General features: G+C 43.0%; 1 protein-coding gene across 2 annotated transcripts in view; it reads right to left on the bottom strand.

The window, feature by feature from the left end:
- Window positions 1-24,169, bottom strand: part of CHN1 (chimerin 1) — a 172,387-nt gene that overhangs the window by 62,263 nt on the left and 85,955 nt on the right. The window lies entirely within an intron of this gene.

Genomic DNA, 24,169 nt, shown 5'->3' with positions numbered 1-24,169 from the left:
CGCTCCAAAACGTCTGTTAGTCTATAAGGTGCCACAGGATTCTCTGCTGCTTTTACAGATCCAGACTAACACGGCTACCCCTCTGATACATGAAAAATACAAATATATATGATGTTACTTTCAATTTTCATGCATTTGTATTAAACATATTGCTACTTTAAGCTGACTGTGAGTCACAGCAATGTTTGAATGCAAATGTACCTCACTTCCATATAGGCTTTGGTAACTGCTTCATGATAACTTTTTCTGCACTGTAAAATCACCCAAAACACTCCTCACCCAATAACACTGGAGACGTTATATAATGCATAACACTTATTAAACACCTCTCAACCATGTCTAGTACAGAAACAGACAATATAACCTTTCATCTCCATATTCATTTACTCTTGCCTAGGAAAGGGCAAAGCTGCTTGCTCTTTAAATGCTACTATCCCTGATTCACGCACTGAAAACTAAGGACATACACCCAGTAATAAGGTTTCATGTGGGACATTATACTTGGCAATAAACAGCCAAATCCTATAGACATACCAGTTTCTTATTTTTACTTTGACACAATATTCATCTAATAATTGATATAACTATCATGAACTGAATGTAGTATAAAAGTATATCCAGGGCTGGCCTTACCATGAGGTGAACTGAGACGGCCGCCTCAGGCGCCAGACTGGGGGAGGTGGGGAGGGCACTAGAACCCAGAGGATAGAAAATTGTGTCTGTTGCTGGTGCATATGTATTCTCTCTGCTCTAGATGCACAGAGATGGTGGAGTGCTGTGCTGGAGGAAGAAAGGCACAAGAGACATAACAGGCAGATAGGAGAAAAGGTGAGAGGGAATAACAGAAAGCAGCAGGAGCTGCAGGGAGAAAGAAGAAGAGGAGGAGCCTCTTATGTACCTCTCTAGCACCCCCAGGAGCCTGGACTGATTAACACCAGCTTCTCAGAGAGCTTCCTGTTTCCTGCTGCTTCCCTGAACCCACGTGAGGAGAACAGGCAGTCAACTGAAGTAGGAGGAGCCAGTTAAGCCCTTCAGATGCTGATATCTTCCCTCACTCAGTCCCTGCTACCAGCCTCCTTATTTGTCCCCTTCAATTGTGTGTTGAGAGCAACTATAGCTGGCACAGAACAGCAGTCATGAGTGAAAGAAAAAAATGCCCCTCTGGGGCAGCATTCAGAAAAAGAAAGCAAACAAAGGAAGCTTTTCTATCTAAGCAGGAATGAGCTCTCCTGAGATACACAGACACAATTGTTCACAGTGAGCCTTTCGGCCCCACTGAGGATGTAAGTGGTGAGGAAATGCCTGTTCTTCCAGTTAGTCAGAGTGCAGGTGACCTGGCAGTTACTGCAGCATCCATATCCCCATCTCAAATGGATGTAACCATGCACATTCCTGAAGAAAAGTGATGATCAGAGAAGAGGGTGGTGGAGGGGCAAGAAACAGCTGAGTTTAGTTCCTTAAGTCTAGATGATCCAGGACTGTGGACCCACTTGAGCAGCAGCCTGAGGGACCTCCTTGTACTGCATGGGCCACAGCAAGCGAAAAACTTCATTTTCCCCCAAAGAAAATGAAAACAGAAGTTTCCATCCAACACATTACTGGCATGAAATTCCCAATGGTGACAAAGTGGAGAGGCCATGGCTTATGTACTCAAAAACCCAGAATGCTGCATACTGTTTTTGTTGCAAACTCTTCCAGTCTAATGTTCCAGATACATTGGGTTCTACAGTAACAAAGGACTGGAAAAATCTGGCTAGAAATCTGGCATGCCATGAGAAGGCAGCAAATCACCAGAGAGCATTTCATAGGTGGAAAGCTGGAAATGAGACTAAGGTTAAAGGCCACCATAGATGATCAGCATCAAGAGAAGATTGCACCAGAATTTCTTTACTGGCAAAATGTTCTGAAAAGGCTCACTGCCATTGTGAGAATGCTTGCTACCCAAAAACTTAGCACTGCGTGGCATTTCAGATCAGCTGTATGTGCCCAACAATGGAAACTTCCTTAAAATTGTGGAGCTGATGGCTGAGTTTGATGTTGTACTCCAGGAGCATCTAAGAAGAGTCACCACCCAAGAATTGTACATACACCACTACCTTGGAAAAACAATTCAAAATGAGATCATACAGTTACTGGCAACAAAAGTCAAACAGAAGATTGTGGCAGATCTGAAGTCAGCAAGCTATTACTTGGTTGTTCTGGACTGCACACCTGACATCAGCAATACAGAACAAATGACTTTAATGGTGCATTTTGTAACAACAACCTAGTGAAAATGTCCCTGCAATGGTGACTGTCAAACAGCATTTTCTAGAATTTATTGACATTGATGATACTATAGGAGCTGATATGACAAATATGCTTTCTAAAAAGCTGGAAGATACGGGAATTGCGATAGCTGACATGAGAGGTCAGGGCTACGATAATGGTGCCAACGAGAGAGGAAAGAACAGAGGCAGTGCAGACACGGATCCAAAAGTTAAGCCTCTCGACTTTTTTGTCCTGTGCATTCTCAATTCATTGAACTTGGTGATTAGTGATGCAGCATCTGCTTCTATGAGGCTGCCTGAATTTTTTAATGTAATCAATGCTAATCTATTTAATTTTTTCTGCATCAACTCATCGATGGCAAAATTTTGAAAGCAACACTGGGAACTTCTCTCTGACACTCGAACCACTGAGTGCCACACATGAAAAGTTGAGTGGGAGGCGAAACGCCTATCAAACACCAAACTGGGAAGACAGATGATGCCATAGTTGCCATTATGGAGGATAATGCTTATGACAGAACTTGTCATGGAGAACAGTGCAGAGAGAATGGAATCTCCCAGAATATACATAACTTCAAATTTCTGTGTGGCTTATGTTGTGGCATGACATACTGTTTGAAAGAAATGTTGTAAGCAGAGACTTCCAGTATTGACCTGATCTATCTGGAGCATGGAACAATGGACAAAGCAAAGTCATACCTACAGTCTACGGTCAATGAGGGATTTCAAAACGTTCTGAAGAGTGCCAGAAGTTGGCAGGGAACTTCACACTGAAGCTATTTTCCCAACCATCAAGAATACAAGGTCACTGAAGAAGACGACATTTTGATTACAAGGCATGGAATAATCCCATAAGAGACCCCAAGGAACACAGCAGTATATCTGGGATGTTGTATAGTAAGGAATTTTGGAATATCATACCTGAAGAAGACCTAATCACAGCAAGCAGGGCACTAGAGACAGTGACACATGATGGCTTGTGCGCTATGAGCAAGTGATTTAGGTGATGAACTGAAAGCCCTTTCAAATACATTTAGCAGAATCAACCTCCAAAGGGTGTTCGGAATATATGTCACAAAATAGATGACCACCCTCTTTTCAAATCCTTTGTTGCTCTGTGCATACTTCTAATATTTCCGTAACAGTGCCATGGAGAATTACTTCTCCAAGCTGAAGTTAATAAAGAAATCTACACTCCACAATAACACAGAGGAAGTAGGTCGGCCTTGCAACCATCTCAATAGAGCATGAGCTGTCCCAGACGGTGGACCTTCACTCCGAACATTCAAATCTTTGCAACAAAGAAGCCAAGGAAAGTAACCACTTTGATTATCGAACAGATAAAATGCCAGCATTTACTATGCAGACAAGAAGAGTTACATTTCGTTTCAGGCATTTGAAAGTAAATGTTCTTAAAATTTTTGAACAAGGTATTTTAAATTGTTAGTTCTCCTTTATTGGGGTAGGTAGCAGAGCAGTACCATGAAAGGAGTAGAAGAGGAAGAAGGCAGAATTGAGACCTTTCAAAGTTTTGGCCCAAGTGAGGGGGCATGGGGGCGATATTTGAGCTCCCCGCGCCTCAGGTGCCAAAATGTTGTGGCCCGGCCCTGAGTATATCTAGTATAATTTGATCATCTGGGCCTGAAAATGTTAGCTTGTGGTTAACTTTATGCACATGACTAGCCCCACTAAAAGCCAAGAATACCGATGCTGAGGGGTCAATGCTAAAATAAGCCAGCCAGCAAGTGTCAGATTTGTGAATCTGATAGTTCCTACAGGGCTCACAAACATTAGGAGATGCACATTGCAGAACATTAAAAGTTGCACAGCTCTAAATAATTGGTGCTAATATTTTTAAAAAGAAGCTAGGTTTGTAAGAGTTTATAAACTTTCTAATTCTAACTCAAATTTTTGAAAAGTCTGGTATCCCTGCAGTTGCTGAGGACTAAGTGTGACAAGTGGACAGTAATAAAAGCAAGCATTTTTGTCTACCTAGATAACTAAATTGCGCTCTTGACTTTATTCAAACTCAAAAGAAAATTTTCAACTATGAGCTTATACCAAGCATTGAGAATTTAATTTAAAAAGGATTAGTTGTGACAGTTCAAAAAGAATAAAAATAGGGGTCAGAATAGGATGGCCACTACAGCTTTTACTATGGGGTATATAATTGCTCCAGTTTTCTTTTACACCCCAATACAACTAAAAAATTCATTTAACCATTTCTGTCCAGATCTCTAACAAATGTGATGGCTTTATTTGCTTCCTTCTGTCACTTCTACACAAGTATTTTACTCTCCACAGGTCTGCAAGGTTGGGGTAACCACTTATTAATGGACAATGATAATTGCACTAGATGTGCCTGCCTATCATGGATTGAAAGGTGTAGGATGACCAACCGATTTTGAGCTCTACATAAAAGCCTGATGATGTGGATTCCTATGCAGGATGATCTAAAGATAACTGGTATAAAATTGGTTATTCATTAAATGGAAAAACATTTACTTACTTTAAGCAGGAAGGAGAAAATGACTGAGAGCTTTGTGTATAAAAAAGGATAGCCTATTAAGATGGTAAAATATATGTATGAGGGATCTCTCACTATACAGCTGAAGAAGGGTCTGATGTTAATCCTTAAAACACAAAGCATTAGAATCTTGGGCTTTGTTTCACAACTGTTTCAGAGTGAAAAGAGCCGTGAACACCACCACTTCCTGCTGTCCATGGGTTTTCCTTGGGAGTCTCATATACAAGTACTGACCCATCCTGACTCTGCTTAGTTTATGAGATTAGACACAGTCATAACTCCAGGTGATTATCACCAGCTATATAATGTTACATTATAAAATCAAAGCAAGATAAGAAAAACTTGTAAATAACAAAATTTTCCCTTTACAATTCTCCTAATTCAAAAAGTCCAGACTGTTTCCTGCAGAAGTGATTAGTAATAGAAAATAATTAGAACAAGGCAGATGGAAGAAGGAGGGCAAAACGAAAACAACTTATACAGCCCAGGAAACAACCTGACAAGTGATGGAATTGACAGTCAGCAAACCAGCTACAGAGCACCACAGTTTGAGAGTATTTTATGTAAGCAGGCCTATTGCACAAGTAAAAATTACCATTAAATGCCATCTTTAGAAACAATGACCAAGAGACACACTTTTTCCTAGGTATGACTATTGGAAGGATAGTGTGTCAGAAATCACAATATACTTCTCTTAAAATCCCCTCACCATTTCCTCAAATAACCAAGGAGAGCCTGCTGAAATGATTTTCCCTGAAGATACCTCTTTGTAACCAGTGATTAAAATGGAAGATGAGCTCTTGTGCACAGTTTATAAAGATAACACAACATTGCATTATGGAGTGATGAGCCTCCTGAAGGACCTTCTCTCCTTCACATCTCAGGAGATCCACAGGAGTGATCTGATCCCTTTACCCATCAGCAGTTCTCAGATTCTGACATCTCTGTGCCCTCCTCCACTTCTCTGCATTTTTGCAGTGATAAAAATTTCCTTCATGGACTACAATACGTTTGTCCTTTGGTGGAGATGTCAGGGTGAACTATGCTTGGAAGAGAGATCTGATCCCTTTTTTGGGCATGCTTGGGTCTGCAGGATGGGAGATCTCTCTCCAGAGCAGACAGCTATATTATCTTCTAAACTGTACACTGGAGCTGATTTTCCAGACCAGCTATTATATGGGGTAATTAATCTTTCTCCTTGTCTTCTCTTGCTGCACCATGAGCTTATCCTAAGCATCGTTCTCTGTACCCCTCTGTTCCAGGCAGCCTCTTCATATCTTTGAGCAAGACACAGGGTAAGGCTGTTCTCCTGATCCCTCATTCTCTTTCCATAGACCCAATGATTTGGGAGGGCCTCAAGAGCAGCTCTGTGGTAAAGCAGGACAAGACAGAAGAAAAAAACAACACTTCCTTCCCTGCTCCACCTGACAATTAACTTTCTCCTCTGTGATGAAGGACAATTAGGCTAGTGTGAGCCACAGGAATTTGGTCTGCTGAAGAAGGCAGGGAAGTGCTAATGCCTCCCTCCTTGCCTTTTTCTGCAGTGAATACCTATTCCTCAGCTCTCCCACCAAACCCTTTTTGCTTTGGACAGCTCCTTGGGGCCTCCACCAAAAGTTTACTCTCACTAATGTACCCACCCTATAGCTGCAAGGGCTTGTTATGGCCCACACCTACCCCAAGACCCACAAGGGAAGAGAAGCAACAATTTCCTACAGCTTGTTAGGATTGTGGTGCCACAACAACCCTCCTAATGCTCATTAGGAGTTGATGCACTTACCTTGGTGGAGCCCTACTTCTGTGCACTGCCTGAAATCCACAGGGGATATGCACCTCTCCGAAGGTCTTAACTGACATGCGTAAGTGAGGAGATCCTCTTCTGGTATCAGGAAATAAGAAGGAAGCCCCCCACCACCAACATTCCTTCATTTCCCATCCTATGCTATGACTACTTAAAAAATGAAGGAAATTTCGAAGGTCAAGTTTAGGTTGCAATGGTCTGAATGCTTAAGTTTAAGAAACAAAAACAAACAACCCTTCATCCCAAACCTACAGTATTAGGAACTCTAGAAATGGCTGTACTTTACAAATAAGGCACTCAATCTACCTTAGATCTGTGTCCATACCAATTATCTGACAAGCATAAAAAGGAATGATATCTTATTTCATCTAACAGGTTCATTTGATTAGTGACCACAGAAACAGAATTCTCCAATCTTAATTTTATAGCAATGGGGCTGCTTTACAGTCTTACCAGTCATTCACAGGACTCACACAGAACGTTTCCAAATTCCTGAACCAAAAAGAAAAAGGGTATATTGAAAGCAACCATTCTCCAGTCTTTGCTGAGGGTCTGATTCTGTGAACCAAGGAGAACATTCAGGGCCTGACAGGTTGGGCCCTGTGATTCCAAATGGCAGTCAATTATCCAAGTATAATTAGACAGAGAACTAAAGCGCCTCCGTAGATCAATTTGCCCTGCAGTATTAGAGCACTTATGTGATAAGAGCAAGTTAGTGTGGTGAGAAATCATTTCCTTAAGTGTCAGAGACATATATTTAGGAGACAAATAATTAAATTACTGCTCTGTGGTTCACATTCTTAATAGTATACCTACAAGGAAGGGAAGATGGTAGACTGGCTTAGGGTACGTCTACACTACGGGATTATTCCAATTTTACATAAATCGGTTTTATAAAACAGATTGTATAAAGTCGAGTGCACGCGGCCACACTAAGCACATTAATTCGGCGGTGTGCGTCCATGGTCCGAGGCTAGCATCTATTTCCAGAGTGTTGCACTGTGGGTAGCTATTCCACAGTGTGATGGGGCAAGGCCAAACGGCTACAGTAAAGTACTCAGAAACAGGTATGTTAGCCCCAGGCTAAACAAATCCCTAGTACCCTGGTAACCAAATGGCTGTTGCTCCAGGTTAATCAAGGCACCTGGAGCCAATTAAGATCTTTCTAGAAGGCAGTAGAGATAGCTACTTTAATTAGAACACCTGCAGCCAATCAAGGCAGCTAACAAGGTACTGTTGAAAAAGGAGCACACTCTAGTACAGCAGGAGAGCCAGAGGAGAAGACGTGTGTAGGAGCTGGGACAACAGCTCACGCTGAGATAGTAGAGAGTGTAACTGCTGAGACTGAGGAGACAACATTACAACACCAAGGAAGGTCCTGTGGTGAGGATAAAGTGTTTGGAGAAGGCCATGGGGAATAGCCAGGGAGTTGTAGCTGTCATGCAGCTGTACAGGAGGCACTATAGACAGCTGTGATCACAGGGCCCTGGGCTGGAACCCGGAGAGAGGCGGGCCGGGTTCCCCCCCCAAACCCCAACTCCTGATCAGACACAGGAGCTGACCCAGACTGTGGTTCCAAGAGGGGAAGATCTGAGGTGAACAAATCGCCAATAAGTGCAGGACCCACCAAGGTAGAGGAGGAACCTTTGTCACAATAGCATTCCATAGTTCCGCAGTCTCCCCCCCCTTAGAATTCTGGGTGAGAGCCAGTGGCGATGGGCAAAATCATTTGTGCTGGTTCGGGTAAATCGTCAGTCATTTTCTTCTCCGGAAAGCAGCGGCAGACAATCATTTCGTGCCCTTTCCCCTGGATTGCCTGGCAGATGCCATAGACACGCAACATGGAGCCGCTCAGCTTTTTTTTTTTTTTTTTTTTTACCCCGTATGTGTAACAGAGGCGATACTCTAGCGCTACACAGCAGTCCTTTGCATGATAAGCAGGATAGTTATCAGTCGTTCTGTACCGTCTGCTGCGGGTAAATTGGCAATGAGATGACAGTATATCTTCCCTCTGTACGTTGCTGCTATCATGGGTCCCTGGCTGAGCGCGGCCGGGCGCAAAAGCAAAACTGGAATGACTCCCATCAATCCCTCCTTTATGTTTCTAAAATAGTCAGTCCGCCTAGAATATGGGGCAATGTACTAAAACCAGTGTATCAGAGAGCAGAGTGCTTCTGTGTCAGATCCCAGAAATATGAGCACATGCCATTCACGGGGGTGCCCTGCACAACCCCACCGTTGCTCTCCCACCTCCCAACCTCCTGGCTACCGTTGCAGGTCCCCCACATTTGTATCATGATTATAAAGAATGCAGAATAAGAAACACTGATTTTTTGTGACATAAAATGAGGGGGAGGCAGCCTCCCGTGCTAGATAGCCAGGCAGGATATAACGGTGTGGGGGAGAGGACCCAGCATCCCATGCTATGACAGTCGCAGTACAAATCTTTTCTTACACAGAAAGGGAGGGGGCTGATTGAAGTTCACCTAGTTGCTATGAGCAGACGATTACCACTGTTCTGTCCCATCTACTGGAATGACCAGGAATCACCTATTTTACCAGGCGCCCCCCCCGGTCGGCCTCACCTCAGGCCAGCCAGTTCAGCAGTTATCAAGCATTGGACACTCACGTGATAAGGACCATTACCAGTCCTACTGCACCATCTGCCACCGGAAGGGAGAGGAGCGAATACTGTGCTTCACTGTCAGCATCGACGTCTACCAGCACATTCATAGACTAGGGTGACACTGAAAGAAGTAAAAAACGATTTCTTTCCCTTTCTTCATGTGCGGGGCAGGAGTAAATTGAGGAGCTTCCTGACCCCGCTGGACAATGTTTTGAAGCTACAGCATTGGGAGCTCAGCACGAATGCAATACTTTTCGAGAACTGCTGTGGACTGTGGATACGGAGTCCTCATACCCCCTCTCCATGAGCGTCCATTTGAGTCTCTGGCTTCCATTACGATTGTCACGCAGCACTGTGTAGCCTGGATATTTTTCAAACGCTTTGGCATTTCGTCTCTGTAACAGAGCTGTGATAGAACAGATTTGTTTCCCCACCAGCGATCAGATCCAGTACTCCCGTACAGTCCATGCTGAAGCTCTTTTGGATTTGGGAACGCACTGCCATGAGCGTCTTATCATAGCTCCACGCTGGGCAAACAGGAAATGAAAATCTAAATTTCACGGGGCTTTTCCTGTTTACCTGGCCACAGCATCTGAGTTCAGATTGCTGTCCAGAGTGGTCACAGTGGTGCACTGTGGGATACCGCCCAGAGGCCAATACCGTCGATTTGCGCCACACTAACCCTAATCCGATATGGTAATACCGATTTTAGCGCTACTCCTCTTGTCGGGAAGGAGTACAGAAACCGATTTAAAGAGCCCTTTATATCGATATAAAGGGCCTTGTGCGGACGGGTACAGCATTAAATCGGTTTAACGCTGCTACAATCGGTTTAAACTCGTAGTATAGACCAGGCCTGGCTTCTCTACAGGGGCACAGTATTACGAAGCAAAGGTGCCTTGTGTTAGAAATATAATTGTAACTGGGCATTTCCTAGATTTTTAATATCTTGTGTAATGTATGTATGTATTTTAACTCATGTTCTTGATAGGCAATAATGCAGGTGAACCCCTGAGAGGTGCCAGGAACTTTTACTTCACCTTAATGACATTATTGTGTAAGCATTATATTAACATTCGTTGGACATGCAAACTCTTTCATGGGACCTGAAGGGTTAATTGGAATCAGCTGGGTGACAGTCTTTTAGTACATATCCTCTTAAATAAAGTACAGGAATAAACAGTGGCCATCTGAGCACCTACTTTGAGTTATCAAGGATAAAAGTATTTCAAACAACCTGCAACAGCTATTACTTTGCCACCTCCTGAGGGCACATTCTGCCCTTAATTGTTAAAATGATGTGCTGTCTCAGCCCCTACTGGGCGCATCACTGCTTCTGGACACCCAAACAACAAATGCCCAAGAATGTCTTCAACCATCTATGCTTTCACGATCTCCAGGGCAAATGACTGCAATACAATGTAACTGGGATCAACTTGAAGGCCACACGGAAACTACAACTAGTCCAACATGCTGTGTCTGCTAAGCAAGACAGAACAACAAGGATACATCATGCTCTTCACTGATTCCAATTCAGATTCCAGATCAGAATCAAGTTTTTTGTCCTTAGCTTTAAAGCTCTCAATGATAAAGAGTTAAATGTTGTCAGGGTCCATCTCTTCCCCCCATACTATGTCACAGAAATTTTGACCAAAGGGTGAAATTCTCAAAGGCAGAATGTTCTTCCTGTAGAGGACTATTACATATAACACTACCACTGCAATCTTCTTGAGCCTGACCTTTGTCATTTAAGGCCCACTGGAAGCTCTTTAAGCAGACTTCTCCTCAACACCAGGGGGGCATAAGGACTCGGGTGTGTTTCTCAATATCATCACTTGAGATGGCAGCCTAAATTAGGGAGGGAAGCTAGGTCTACCTTTGGACATATATAACTGTGACTTTAACCTTGTTTATGGCTCCTGGATACAATGGTGATGGGTGTATTAGAAATGCATATAGAGATTTACACTACCTCTAGGCTCTTAGTACTAACTAGACTCGGGAGCTGGCATGAAGAGCTTGTTTTCAATTAAGGCATATTGGGAACATTATAAAGATTTACTGTTCTAGATCTCTTTGATCAGCATTGTATGCAGAATCCAATTAATCATGGAAAGGTAAGAATGGCTGTCACTATTATCAATATTAAAAAAATACAACAAAAATATTGTTGTTGGAGGATTGCTTCTCCAAGACTTTACTTAACTCTTTCCACCTCAGGCAATATGTTGGCAGGAGGCACTAGGAGGTCCTTGTTCACAGCCAGTGTAATTGCTTTTATTGTAACTTTTCTTGCAGAAGTGTCAGTCATTTCTTATGTAAATAACAATGATTATTAAATATAACTTGCATCGATCTTAACACACAATTAATCTGCAACTGTTTAAACTAGGCACTTCATTCTTAGAGACAGAGGATATGTAGCAGCACAGCTAAACCTTGGATAGACTTCACTTTTGTAATATTTTAAAATGCCAATATCTTAGTGAAGTAAAAAAATTATGGTAATTTAAATCAGTGCCAGATAATTGATAATGACCTTGGCAAAGAGGTAAGTAAGTATCTATATATTTATTAATTCAATAGAGCTATCATCTTACATCAAGTATTTAACTGAATTAATTGATCTGCTTGCGGGCCACTAACTCTACTGTGATAATTACCTTCTGAAGGAGGCGAAGTTGAAATGACTTGTCAACTATTCAAGGAGTGAAATGCAGAAGAAGCTCTGGCTCTGGGGTACTAGGAACTATCACCATTTCTGCATTAGGCCACTTCAGGTGGAACACACTTTCAGTTGAGTCTTTAGACTCGTCTCCCTAGCTCAAAGGATCATAATGGCAGCATAACTTTGCTTTCTGAACAGCCCACAGATTATCTGAGGAACTATCATTACATTTTTAGCTGCTGTGCTGAATTATATGTTCATAAGAACATAAGAATGGCCGTACCGGGTCAGACCAAAGGTCCATCTAGCCCAGTATCTGTCTACTGACAGTAGCCAATGCCAGGTGCCCCAGAGGGAGTGAAGCTAACAGGCAATGATCGAGTGATCTCTCTCCTGCCATCCATCTCCATCCTCTGATGAACAGAGGCTAGGGACACCATTTTTACCCTTCCTGGCTAATAGCCATTTATGGACTTAGCCACCATGAATTTATCCAGTTCCCTTTTAAACATTGTTATAGTCCCAATGTTCAGGGCATTCAGTCATGTCAAATCCACTCCCTTTTTCAATTCTCAAACCCACCAGTTCTCTCTCTATTTAATTCTGTCAGAGGTCATGGAAGTCAGAAATCAGTAAACTAACATTTTTGATTTTCTGTTTACATTGTATTGTATATGACAAGCAGTCAAAAGCCTTCAGGTAATCATATGGTAATCAAAAGCCTTCAGGTAATCACATAACAAGTGGTCAATTAGAGTCTCATGTTTTTCCCATTAAAAACTATCTTAAGTCACACAACAATATATTGGTATGCCCCTTACAGGACTCAATGCTTCTGCTCATCATGACGGTTTGTGTTTTGCAATCCTCATCCAAATTTTGCATAGTTTGTCAACTTTGCATCTTTCATGGTCTTTAAATCTTTCTCCTTTGCTAAAGCCAGCTAGTAAGGCTCTCCCATCAACCACAATAATTTTTTTAAATTCACCCCAAATATTTCTACTGCTGTAAATTAAAGTTAATTTCCATAAAGAGACATCTCATGTACCCTTGGATTCCCAGACATTGGCACTTGTCAAATTTACTACTAGGCCTAGGACTCTAATATTTTATTTTGATGTTTGAGGTGTGCTTTGTGGCTGCCCTATTTCCTCTGTGCTTTGATGACAGAATGTGAAATTACAACCCCAGCGGCTATTCCCCAATCAAGCCCTGTGTGTCCTTGTGCTCTGTTTGTTCTTCTCCAGAAATTATTTTTACACATCACCATTTGTCTCACTCATGATGACAGGCAGGCAGGCCTGTATCACAAAGCCTGTATTATACCCTGATCAGAACGTCCACAGGTCTGCAGGTGTGCAGCATGTGGTTTGGGTACAAGCTCATCCCTACTTTAGACAGAGAAGCTTTTTCCTCCCTTGTGCCTTGGAGAAAACATAAGACTTTATACCTAAGAGTTGAAAAATTAGGGAGAAGCTATGAAGCTGCAGGATAAGGCTTATGAAGAGGCACGTTCATAAAATACAGAGCCCTGTGAAATTATTTTCTTCTCCATCTACTGGAATAATTCCCTTTAGTGAATATTATTACAAGTACCATTCATATAATAAAACAGCATCTTCTGTCATGTTTAACTTTCCACAATTTTCTTTGCATTTGCTGTTAGACTTGTCCAATTCCAGTTTGCTTATATATTTCAATCTGAGCAACAGGGATTTAATACTCCCCTTTTTATCATTGAAGACAAAGAAAAACTTCTCAATCTATGTATAAACACACTATAGAATGTGTATAGGGCTGCTTTATATGGAGGTTAAATCATTCTAGTTATTTATATTAATGTAAACAATGGAGAAACGTCAGTTTTTTATTAGGGCTGTTTATTAATCAGTTTTAATCGCGCAGTTAAACAACAGAATACCAATTGAAATTAATTAAATATTTTGGATGTTTTTCTACATTTTCAAATATATGATTTCTATTACAACACAGAATACAAAGTGTACAGTGCTTGCTTTATATTATTATTTTTATTACAAATCTTTCCACCGTAAAAATTATAAACAAAAGAAATAGTACTTTTCAGTTCCCCTCATACAAGTACTGTAGTGCAATCTCTATCATGAAAGTTGAAGTTACAAATGTAGAATTATGTATAAAAAATAACTGCATTCAAAAACAAAACAATGCAAAGAGCCTACAAGTCCATTCAGTCCTACTTCTTGTTCAGACAATTGCCAAGACAAACAAGTTTGTTTACATTTACGGGACATAATGCTGCCTACTTCTTATTTACAATGTCATCTGAAAGTGAAAACAGGTGTTCACATGCGACTTTTGTAGCTGGCATTGCAAGGTGTTTACATTCCAGATATGCTAAACATTTGTATACCCCTTCATGCTTTGGCCACCATTCCAGAGGACTTGCTTCCATGCTGATGATGCTCATTAAAAAAATAATACGTTAATTAAATTTGAGACTGAACTCCTCAGGGGAGGATTGTATGTCTCCAGCTCTGTTTTACCTGCATTCTGCCATATATTTCATGTTATAGTAGTCTTGTATGATGACTCAGCACATGTTGTTCATTTTAAGAACACTTTTGCTGCAGATTTGACAAAACGCAAAGAAGGTACCAATGTGAGATTTCTAAAGATAGCTACAGCACTCGACCCACGGTTAAAGAATCTGAAGTGCCTTCCAAAATCTGAGAGGGACGAGGTGTTGAACATGCTTTCAGAAATCTTAAAAGAACAGCACTCTGATGCAGAAACTACAGAACCCAAACCATAAAAAAAGAAAATGAACCTTCTGCTGGTGGCATCTGACTCAGATGATGAAAATGAACATGCCTCAGTCTGTACTGCTTTAGATTGGTATGGAGCAGAACCTGTCATTAGCATGGACGCATGTCCTCAGGAATGGTGGTTGAAGCATGAAATGACATATAAATCTTTAGTGCATCTGGCATGTAAGTATCTTGCAACGCCAGCTACAACAGTGCCATGTGAACGCCTGTTCTCACTTTCAGGTGACACAGTGAACAAGACACAGGCAGCATTATCTTCTGGAAATGTAAACAAACTTGTTTGTCTGAGCAATTGGCTGAAGTAGGACTGAGTGGATTTGTAGGCTCTAAAGTTTTACATTGTTTTATTTTTGAATGCAGTTATTTTTTGTACATAGTTCTACATTTGTAAGTTCAACTTTCATGATAAAGAGATTGCACTACAGTACTTATATTAAGTGAACTGAAAAATACTATTTCTTTTATTTTTTACAGCACTAGTATTTTTAATGAGAAATAAATATAAAGTGAACACTGTACACTTCGTATTCTGTGTTGTAACTGAAATCAATATATTTGAAAATATGGGAAACATCCAAAATATTTAAATAAATGGTGTTCTATTATTGTTTAATCATGCAATTAATCGCAATTAATTTTTTTAGTCACTTGACATCTCTATTTTTTTTATAAATACAGCCTTTAAACAAACAGCGACGAGTATCAGCATACCATAAAAATATAACAGTGTATTCACTTTTGTACAGCACATATTTTTAAGGGGCTCTGGAAGTTTCTATTGCAGACAATAAATGTCTAGTTTGCTGGAGAAGGCTACGGTCTGCAGCTTAACTGCGGATACAGGTACTTTGTCTTGTGTGCTATCACTATCCATAAAATATCTTTATATAGCAGAGACAAGGTGGGTGAGGCAATATCTTTTATTGGACCAACTTCTGTTGGTGAAAGAGACAAGCTTTTGAGCTACACAAGCTCTTCTTCAGGTCGGGAAAAGGTACTATCTGCTTAATCTTGCATTTAGCTGTAACACTCTCAGTACCTTTCCCAAACTGAAGTTGGTCCGATAAAAGATATTACCTCACCAACCTTGTCTCTCTCATATCGTGGGACCAACAGGGCTATAACAACACTGCATACGTTATATAGCAGGCAGTTTTTTAAAAAGGCAAGGAAATATTTCCTATTATCTAGTGTTTTGGGTCACTCTCCACTAAGCATTTCTGAAACACACATTATATTTTACACAAGTGACACAGCATTTATATAAAAATGCATATTGTGTATCACACAATTTTAATGTTCTTTATAAAACTTAGCTGAAAGTGGTAAATTCTCATAATGTGTTGCATGAAGCCACTAGTGTGGTCTATTTTGACACAAACCGTTCAAATGCTCACCTTGTTAGCTGAGGTGTGACTCTGATGAGGCTGGGAGTAGTGTAGATATCTGGGTGCAGGGGTGAAGGATCTCAACCAGGAGCAGCTAGGGCAGTGCTCCGTGTCTTTTTTAGGCTTCTCCCTCTCACTTGCCTTCAGCATGTGTATATGTGGGGGCGGGGAGAGAGAGTTGATTCTCTCTTTCCCCTTCCCTCACTTACTTATGCTGCCGTGAAGGAAGGAAAGAAGGAAGGAAGAGTATTGCATGCTATATCTGGGCACTGAAGTCTGTCCCTCCCACAGCTGCTGCCACAGGGTGGCTGATTGGTTCATCTCTGGAGGAAGGTAGGATATGCTGTGTTGCCCCTTTCTGACCCAAGCAGTTAGTCAGAGTTTGGGGAGATGGGCGTGTTCCACCTCGGGGTAGTAATTGAAGGAATCCAGTATTTTCTTTGATCTAATCTTGCTTATTTAGAAGGACTGTACAAGGTCCTGCTTCCCCAAACACAGGAGAAATCAGAAACAAAGTAAAAGACGGTTACTCACCTTTGTACCTGTGGTTCTTCGAGATGTGTTGCTCATATCCATTCCAGTTAGGTGTGCACGCACCGCGTGCACGTTCGTTGGAAGATTTTTACCCTAGCAACACTCGGTGGGTCGGCTGGGCGCCCCCTGGATCGGTGCCGCAATGGTGCCAGATATATACCCCTGCTGATTCAACCGCCCCTCAGTTCCTTCTTTCTGGCTACTCCAACAGTGGGGAAGGAGTGCGGGTTTGGAATGGATATGAACAACACATCTCGAAGAACAACAGTTACAAAAGTGAGTAATCGTCTTTTCTTCTTCGAGTGCTTGCTCATATCCATTCCAGTTAGGTGATTCCCAAGCCTTACCTAGGTGGAGGGTCGGAGTGAGATGTGGCAGAATGCAAAACTGCTGAGCCAAAGGCTGCATCATCTCTTGACTGTTGAACCAGAGCACAAAATGAGTGGTTACGATGTGAGTAATCGTGTATTATTTGTAAGGACTGAAGCATGGAATATAGTTGTTGCTTTTAGCTTATCTCCTTCTTGACCTTCCCTATCACTCTTCCTTGTAGCTTCTGTAGACCTTAACACTCCTTCACCTGAAGAGGGACAGGGTGGAGGATGGGGTTGAAATAAATTGGAGATGGTACCCATACTCCACCGTGCATAGGACCCAGCGATCTGAAGTTAACTGGGATCACGCTGGGAGGAAGTAGGAGAGATGGTTGGAGAAGAGAGGAGAGGGATCCTGGCCTGTAACTGGTATGCTGCCCTCGGGCGCACCTTCAAAAATTCGTCTTTGGTCCCGGTGGTGGTTTTGAGGGACCTTGATTTTGGCCCCCCTGGGGTCCTGATGGTCATCTGTGACCACCTCAGCAGTGCCGCCTGCCAAAGTCCTGTCTTTGTCTAGGCACAGAGTATGGGCGGTGAGGCTGGGGACGGAAAGGCCTGTGTTGGGTCACCGGCGTATGCATGCCGAGAGAGCGCATTATGACCCTGTTGTCCTTCAGGCTTTGCAGCTTGGGGTCAGTCTTTTTTGAGAAGAGGCCTTTACCATCCCATGGCAAGTCCTGAATGGTATACTGCAGCTCCGGTGGGAGGTTTGAAACCTGAAGCCATGAGATGCGCCTCATGGCAACACCCGAGGCCAGAGTCCTGGCTGCTGAGTCTGTTGCATCCAACGAGGCCTGGGGAAAGTTCTGGCCACCTTTTTCCCTTCCTCCAAGAGGGCAGCGAACTCTTGGCGGGAGTCTTGAGGGAGAAGCTCCCTAAACTTACCCACCGCCACCCAGGTGACATAATTATAGCGGCTAAGCAAGGCTTGTTGATTTGCCACCCAGAGCTGTAGGGCCCCTGCCATGTACACCTTGCGGCCGAGTAGGTCCATTCGCCTAGCCTCCTTTGATTTCGGGGCTGGTCCCTGCTGGCCGTGGCATTCCCTCTCATTAACGGACTGGACGACTAGTGAGCAGGGAGGAGGATGGACATACAAGTACTCGTACCTTTTAGAGGGCACCATATATTTATGCTTGACTCCCCTAGCCGCAGGAGGGATAGAGGCTGGGGACTGCCATATAGTATCAGCATTCGTCTGGATAGTCTGAATAAATGGTAGGGCCACTCTAGTGGGGGTATCCGCTGATAGAATGTCCGCTACCGGGTCCTCTACCTCCGGGACCTCCTCCACCTGGAGGTTCATATTGAGTGCTACCCTCCTTAGGACATCCTGATGGGCTCTCAGGTCGATTGGAGGAGGGCCCAAGTAGGATTTCTTGCCACCGCCTCATCTGGAGAGGAGGAAGAGGAGATGCCGGCGACGAGTGGGTCCTGGGTGGCCTCTTGCTCTTGGGTGACGTCCTGCTCCAGAGGAACCTGGGAGTCCGGTGGGTGAACTGGAGCTTCCTCCGCAGCAGTTGGACAGGGATGGCTAACCGTCGCCTCTGACACTCGGTGCTCTGATGAGACAGAGTGGGACGGAACTACTGGTATGCCTTGGGCCTGGTGGTACTCCCAAGGTGTCCAGAAAGACCACTGATGGGGTCTTTGGTCCTGGGCCTGGGTCTCTTGGAAGACTCTGGTGGACACATCAGAATCACAGTCCTGAGCATAAGAGCTGTCCGCGTGGGATGACACTGATACGTGTCTGGATGGCCATGGAGGTGCTGAAAAGCCCTTGGCAGAGTCTCTGTCTCTAGCGGACCTTGCCCTACTCGGCACCGGGGACTGGTACCGGGAGGCATACCAGTACTGGGAATGAGACTGGGACCTGCGACCGGAGCGGTGCCGGAAGGTCGACTGAGATCTCGAGCCTCGACGTCGGGAGCGGCTACGGGAGTCACGGTGCCTGGAGCAGTGCTGAGAGCTGGAACGGTGCCGAGAGTAGTGGGCTGGCGAACGGGATACTGACTCCTGAAGCAGCAGGAGTCTTAGGTTTTCTCGACCTCGGGGAGAAGGAGCGGTGCCAAGTCGACTTTGGTGCCGGCGACGGCCGGTGCCGAGAGGCCTTGGCAGTACTGGCGCGGTCCGGTGCCGAGAAGGTGCTTCTGTCTGCCGATAGACCAGCGCTCGATGCCAAAGACGGAGGGGTAAGAGCCGCCTCCATGAGGAGCTACTTTAGCCGAAAGTCCCGCTCCTTTTTTGTTCTCGGCTTAAAAGCCTTGCAAATGTGACACATCTGTCAGGTGAGATTCCCCAGGGCACTTAAGGCAGGAGTCATGCGGATCTCCAGTCAGCATCGGCTTATGACAGGCCGAGCATGGTTTGAAACCCGGTGAACTGGGCATGGGCCCCGGCACCAGGTGCGGGGAAGGGGCTAATCCACGAACCCCTCAACTATACACTAACTAAGAACAATAAAAATTAACTATAACTATAACTATATACCGACCCACCGAGTGTTGCTAGGGTAAAAATCTTCTGACGAATGTGCCCGCGGCACGCGCACACCTAACTGGAATGGATATGAGCAAGCACTCGAAGAATAGTTTCTTATCTTACAGCCCTGAGCCTCTTTAGCCAACATCAGACCCCTAAAACTCTCTTTCTGGCTTTGTCCAGGGTCATACACCATACTCACAAGCTGCTACTTGGCTTTCTCGTTTTTTGCTGCTCTCTGTGTCTCAGTTTGTTCGCTCTTCTCTTTTCCCTCACATACACACAAACACATATATTTACCTAAAATAATACTCAGCAAAAGCCCCTCCACCCATCCTATATAAAACTCCTGGATGAGTTCACCCAGATCTTAGCCCTTTTGTCTTAGGTAGGGGGTTGTGATTAATTTAGCCATATAGCTATGCTAACTGAAGGGTGTGTTCACACCTAGCAACTTCATAGGATGAGTTAAAAAACCTTATAACAAGGTTTCAGCCAACTCAGAACAACTGCATAGGAGAGTAGCCATTTTGGGTTTCCTGGTTCAGTTTCCAGTGAGGGTCCTGGAGCAGGCCTAAGGGTATAGAGAGGACATGGCCTACACACCCACCCTCAGGTTTGTAGTACCTGGGGCCAAGGGTGCCAGTTGAAGTCCACACTAGAATAACCCTGCTGGGTAATTTGGGGCATTACTCCAGTTTGGTAATAGTTTTAAATGAAGTTGCAGCCTCTGCATTTATCCATGCTATGGTGTGTACGTCTCACTAGTTACATCTACACTGCAAAATTCACCTCCATGGCAGAGTGTCTCAGAGCCCAGGTCAACTGACTAGGGCTCACACCACCGAGGGGGAAGGATATCAGGGTATATCTACCTACAATAAAACACCCACAGATGACCTGTGTTGGCCAACTCATGTTTGTGGGGCTCAGGCTGCAGGGCTATAATACTGTAGTGTAGATGTGATTGAGCTGGAACCCTTCCCACAAATGGGTTGCCGGACTCTAGGACCCCTCTCCCTCACAAGGTCCCAGAACCCAGGCTCCAGCCTGCCGACATGGGCCAGCCATTGATATTTTAGTGCAGTGTAGACATGCACTGGAGCCTGGGCTCTGAGGGTAAGTGGGAACATCTACACTGTTATCTTTAGTCTTGTAGCGCAAGCCCAAGTCAGTTGACCCTGGCTCTGAGTCTCGCTGCTGTCATTTTTTTTTTTTTTTTGGCAGCATAGACTGGCCCATTGTTTCTGTGCCCACATCAATACGGTTCCAAACCAAACAATGAGACCAGAGTCATAAAAACTGGGCTTCGGGCCAATTCAGACTGTTATGCATTTTGGAGACAAAGGAAGTTTGGCTGCTTATAACTTCCAAACAAAGGGTGTGGGATGTGGCAATTACATGACTAATGTCTCTAAGGCTTTTCATCTAAAATTTCAATTTGGGAGAACTACTCAACAGTTCTTGATCTATTCCATGAGAAAAGATATGTACATTTTTATTGATAGAAGTCTGACTTGACAGCATCCATCTAAGAAAAAAACAACAATTGTGTCCTTCCATAATAACCTTCTCTGCAATCCTTACACTGTACAAACTTTTCCAGCAGTGCAGAAAATGTTATGACACTGAACAACAAAATTCTATTATCTCTTCACAGAATGACTCCAATGATAGCACTCGCTTTGAATAGTGGTGGGTATGTGAAGTATGATAAATGCGATAAGAGTGGAATTTACCAAAAAACCACACAACCACCACCACCCACATGATCTGGTGATTTCCAGAACTTCTCTTCAAGGTTTTGCCTTAAAACGAACCCTTGTAGAATGAAAGAAACCCACTGCAGAAAGCCCACTCAAGACCCTCGAACAGGATGTATACCCTTATTAGGTGGTATAAGTGGTGTGGAGGACCTTGTGTCAGCCTTCTGCACTGGACTGAACTTGACCTGTAATTAACAGGTGACATTTTCTACTAATATATTACATCCCTTATGGTTAGGATCTATAGAATTCAGTACCAACCAATTTGTGAGGTTCTGAGTCCCCCTGAGTCCCTCTGAGTTCACTGGGAGTGGAGAAAGCCTCTTAAGTACTGAAGAAAAAGCATATAAGGCCATTTGGACAACCTGTGCCAGTGATCCTCAAACTTTTTTTCGCATACCACTTGAAAATTGCTGAGGGTCTTGGCGGACCACTTAATGATCTTTCCAAATGTTGTTTGTACCGTTAGCTAACTATTGTAAAGCACTTTGGATAAAAGCACTATATAAAAGAAAAAGTTTTTTGTTCTACAAATAAAAGCACATAACTCATATTTTAATATCAGCAGTCTTACCTTTCTAGTGCTATGGATGTGCCCTCTGTCCCCTGCCATGGCAGCCCCCAAGATGGGGTTGGGAAGAAGGGGGGTATCTCCTTCTCCAGAGCAGCCACAGAACTGAGACTCGGAAGGAGGGCCATCTCTCCCCCAGTAGCCGCAGCCCTGGAGCTGGGGAAAGTTGCCTCTTTCTCTGGTCGCCGTAGCCCTGCACGTCCCAAATTCCCACCACTCTGTCTTCTCACCCCTCTGCCCCCTCCCCACAAGGCCACCACCTAACCTTACATGTGCGTCTTTTCCAGGATCCAAGAACCTAATTAGTGGAGTCACGCCTGTGCGGCTCCACTAATTAGGTGGGTGACCCTTCATTCTCTTGTGCGTGGCTGCCCAGGCACGCACCTTAGCAGGAACTATCTCCGGACCACCTGAATGGAGCTTGCGGATCACAGTTTGAGAACCTCTGGTCTATGCTATTTAAAAAAGATATTTTACTTACAGCTGTCATTTATAGGGGCAAACTGATATTTCAGAATGTTGATCCAGCCTATTGATTTGAAACAGTTTTCTTGTTCCCAATAAATGAAGTCTGTAAATAAGATAAACCTATTTTTAATGGAATAGGCTTCATTTGGCACTAGAGATAGATTCTGGAGACATGTTCTAATGCATATTGTTTCTCTTTCACATTGGTGAGTGAACTTCGGCAGTCAGAGGTGGTCACACAGTACTACTTTCACTGTAGGTCATGCCAAGCACTTTACAACAGCAGATAAGAATTAGTATCAATTTTACAAATGGGGAAACAGAAGCATAGAATGGTTAAGTGATTTGCCCAACATCACACAGCCAGTCAACGGCACCAGGGAACAGAACCCAGGTAAATCAGACCTATACCACTGCTAGTTTCAGGCAAGAAATCAGGTGATTAAAATGGACAGCTAGAATCAATATATTTTCCAATATATTGAGGGCAACAAAAATGATCAGGGGGCTGGGACACATGACTTATGAGGAGAGGCTGAGGAACTGGGCTTGTTTAGTCTGAAGAAGAGAAGAGTGAAGGGGAGATTTGATAGCAGCTTTTGAACTAACCTGAAGGGGGGGTTCCAAAGAGGATGGAGCTCAGCTGTTCTCAGTGGTGGCAGATGACAGAACAAGGAGCAATGGTCTCAAGTTGCAGTGGGAGAGGCCTAGGTTGGATATTAGGAAACACTATTTCACTAGGAGAGTGGTGAAGCACTGGAATGAGTGACCTAGCGAGGTGGTGGAATCTCCATACTTAGAGATTTTTAAGGCCTGGCTTGACAGAGCCCTGGCTGGGATGATTTAGTTGGGGTTGGTCCCGTTTTGAGCAGGGATTTGGACTTGATGGCCTCCTGAGGTCTCTTCCAACCCTAATGTTCTATGATTTACTACATTAAAAAAAGTTCAGTCACTGCAGCGTAGACACAGAATGTCAATACATATAAGGATTACACCAAATGTGTTCCTGATCCCTGATTGGGAAGATGAATGTGTAATCAAACCTAAATGTAGTATTTCCTTTTGTGATTTACAGTAATTTGCAAAAACCTCTTAATTACATTATAACAGGAGAGTCTACAGCACATATTATATGTGTGTGAATATACAGATATTTTAAGTAATATTTTTAAACATACACTTAAAAAGATTGCCATTTACAGGCTTTTTAATAAATAGATGCAATCAATTTTTCCTCTAGTTTTTTTTAACACCTATCATTATTTTAAAAATGTATTAATATGACTTTTAAAACATATTTTATATCTGTCATGTTAACAAAGCTACATGGCAACTGTTTTGGGGGTCTTCTACATTACATTAAAGATGTTCTGCAAGAGTACAAAGTCTGAAATGTATCCTGCATTGGTTCTAATTTATTTATTTTAAACCCTCCACAATCCAGTTAGTTTCAGTTGATAATGCAACTCTCTGAAGAGAGATATCCTTCTTCATAAGCCTGGCTGAGGCCAAAAATAGTTCTGACAGTTTCTGACAGGCTGAACCTAGTCATGTGAAATGTTAGAACACTTTATCTTGTTAATGAACAGACTTATTTATAAAGTGGACAACGTTACTATCATTGAATGGGGAATGCTGAATAGATTATGGAATACATTTCTGTATTAAAGGGCAATTGTCTTTTTACGCAGTAAATTACTAAATTTAAATATCTTTAGCCTATCTGGAATATCAGAGGATTGACATTTGTAATAACAATCATTTCTTTAAAAAAAACAAAGATCCTTATGATAAAAGTTTATGGATCCAAGGTACTTGCAATATGCAAAAATTTCCATTTAAAAACTTGGAAAGATTATTAAAACATCTTAACGTATAACTTACT

Source organism: Chelonoidis abingdonii, chromosome 10 (assembly GCF_003597395.2).
Source record: "Chelonoidis abingdonii isolate Lonesome George chromosome 10, CheloAbing_2.0, whole genome shotgun sequence".
Classification (NCBI taxonomy): domain Eukaryota; kingdom Metazoa; phylum Chordata; order Testudines; family Testudinidae; genus Chelonoidis; species Chelonoidis abingdonii.
The sequence above is the reverse complement of the archived record's forward strand: the minus strand, read 5'-3'. Positions and strand labels throughout refer to the sequence as shown.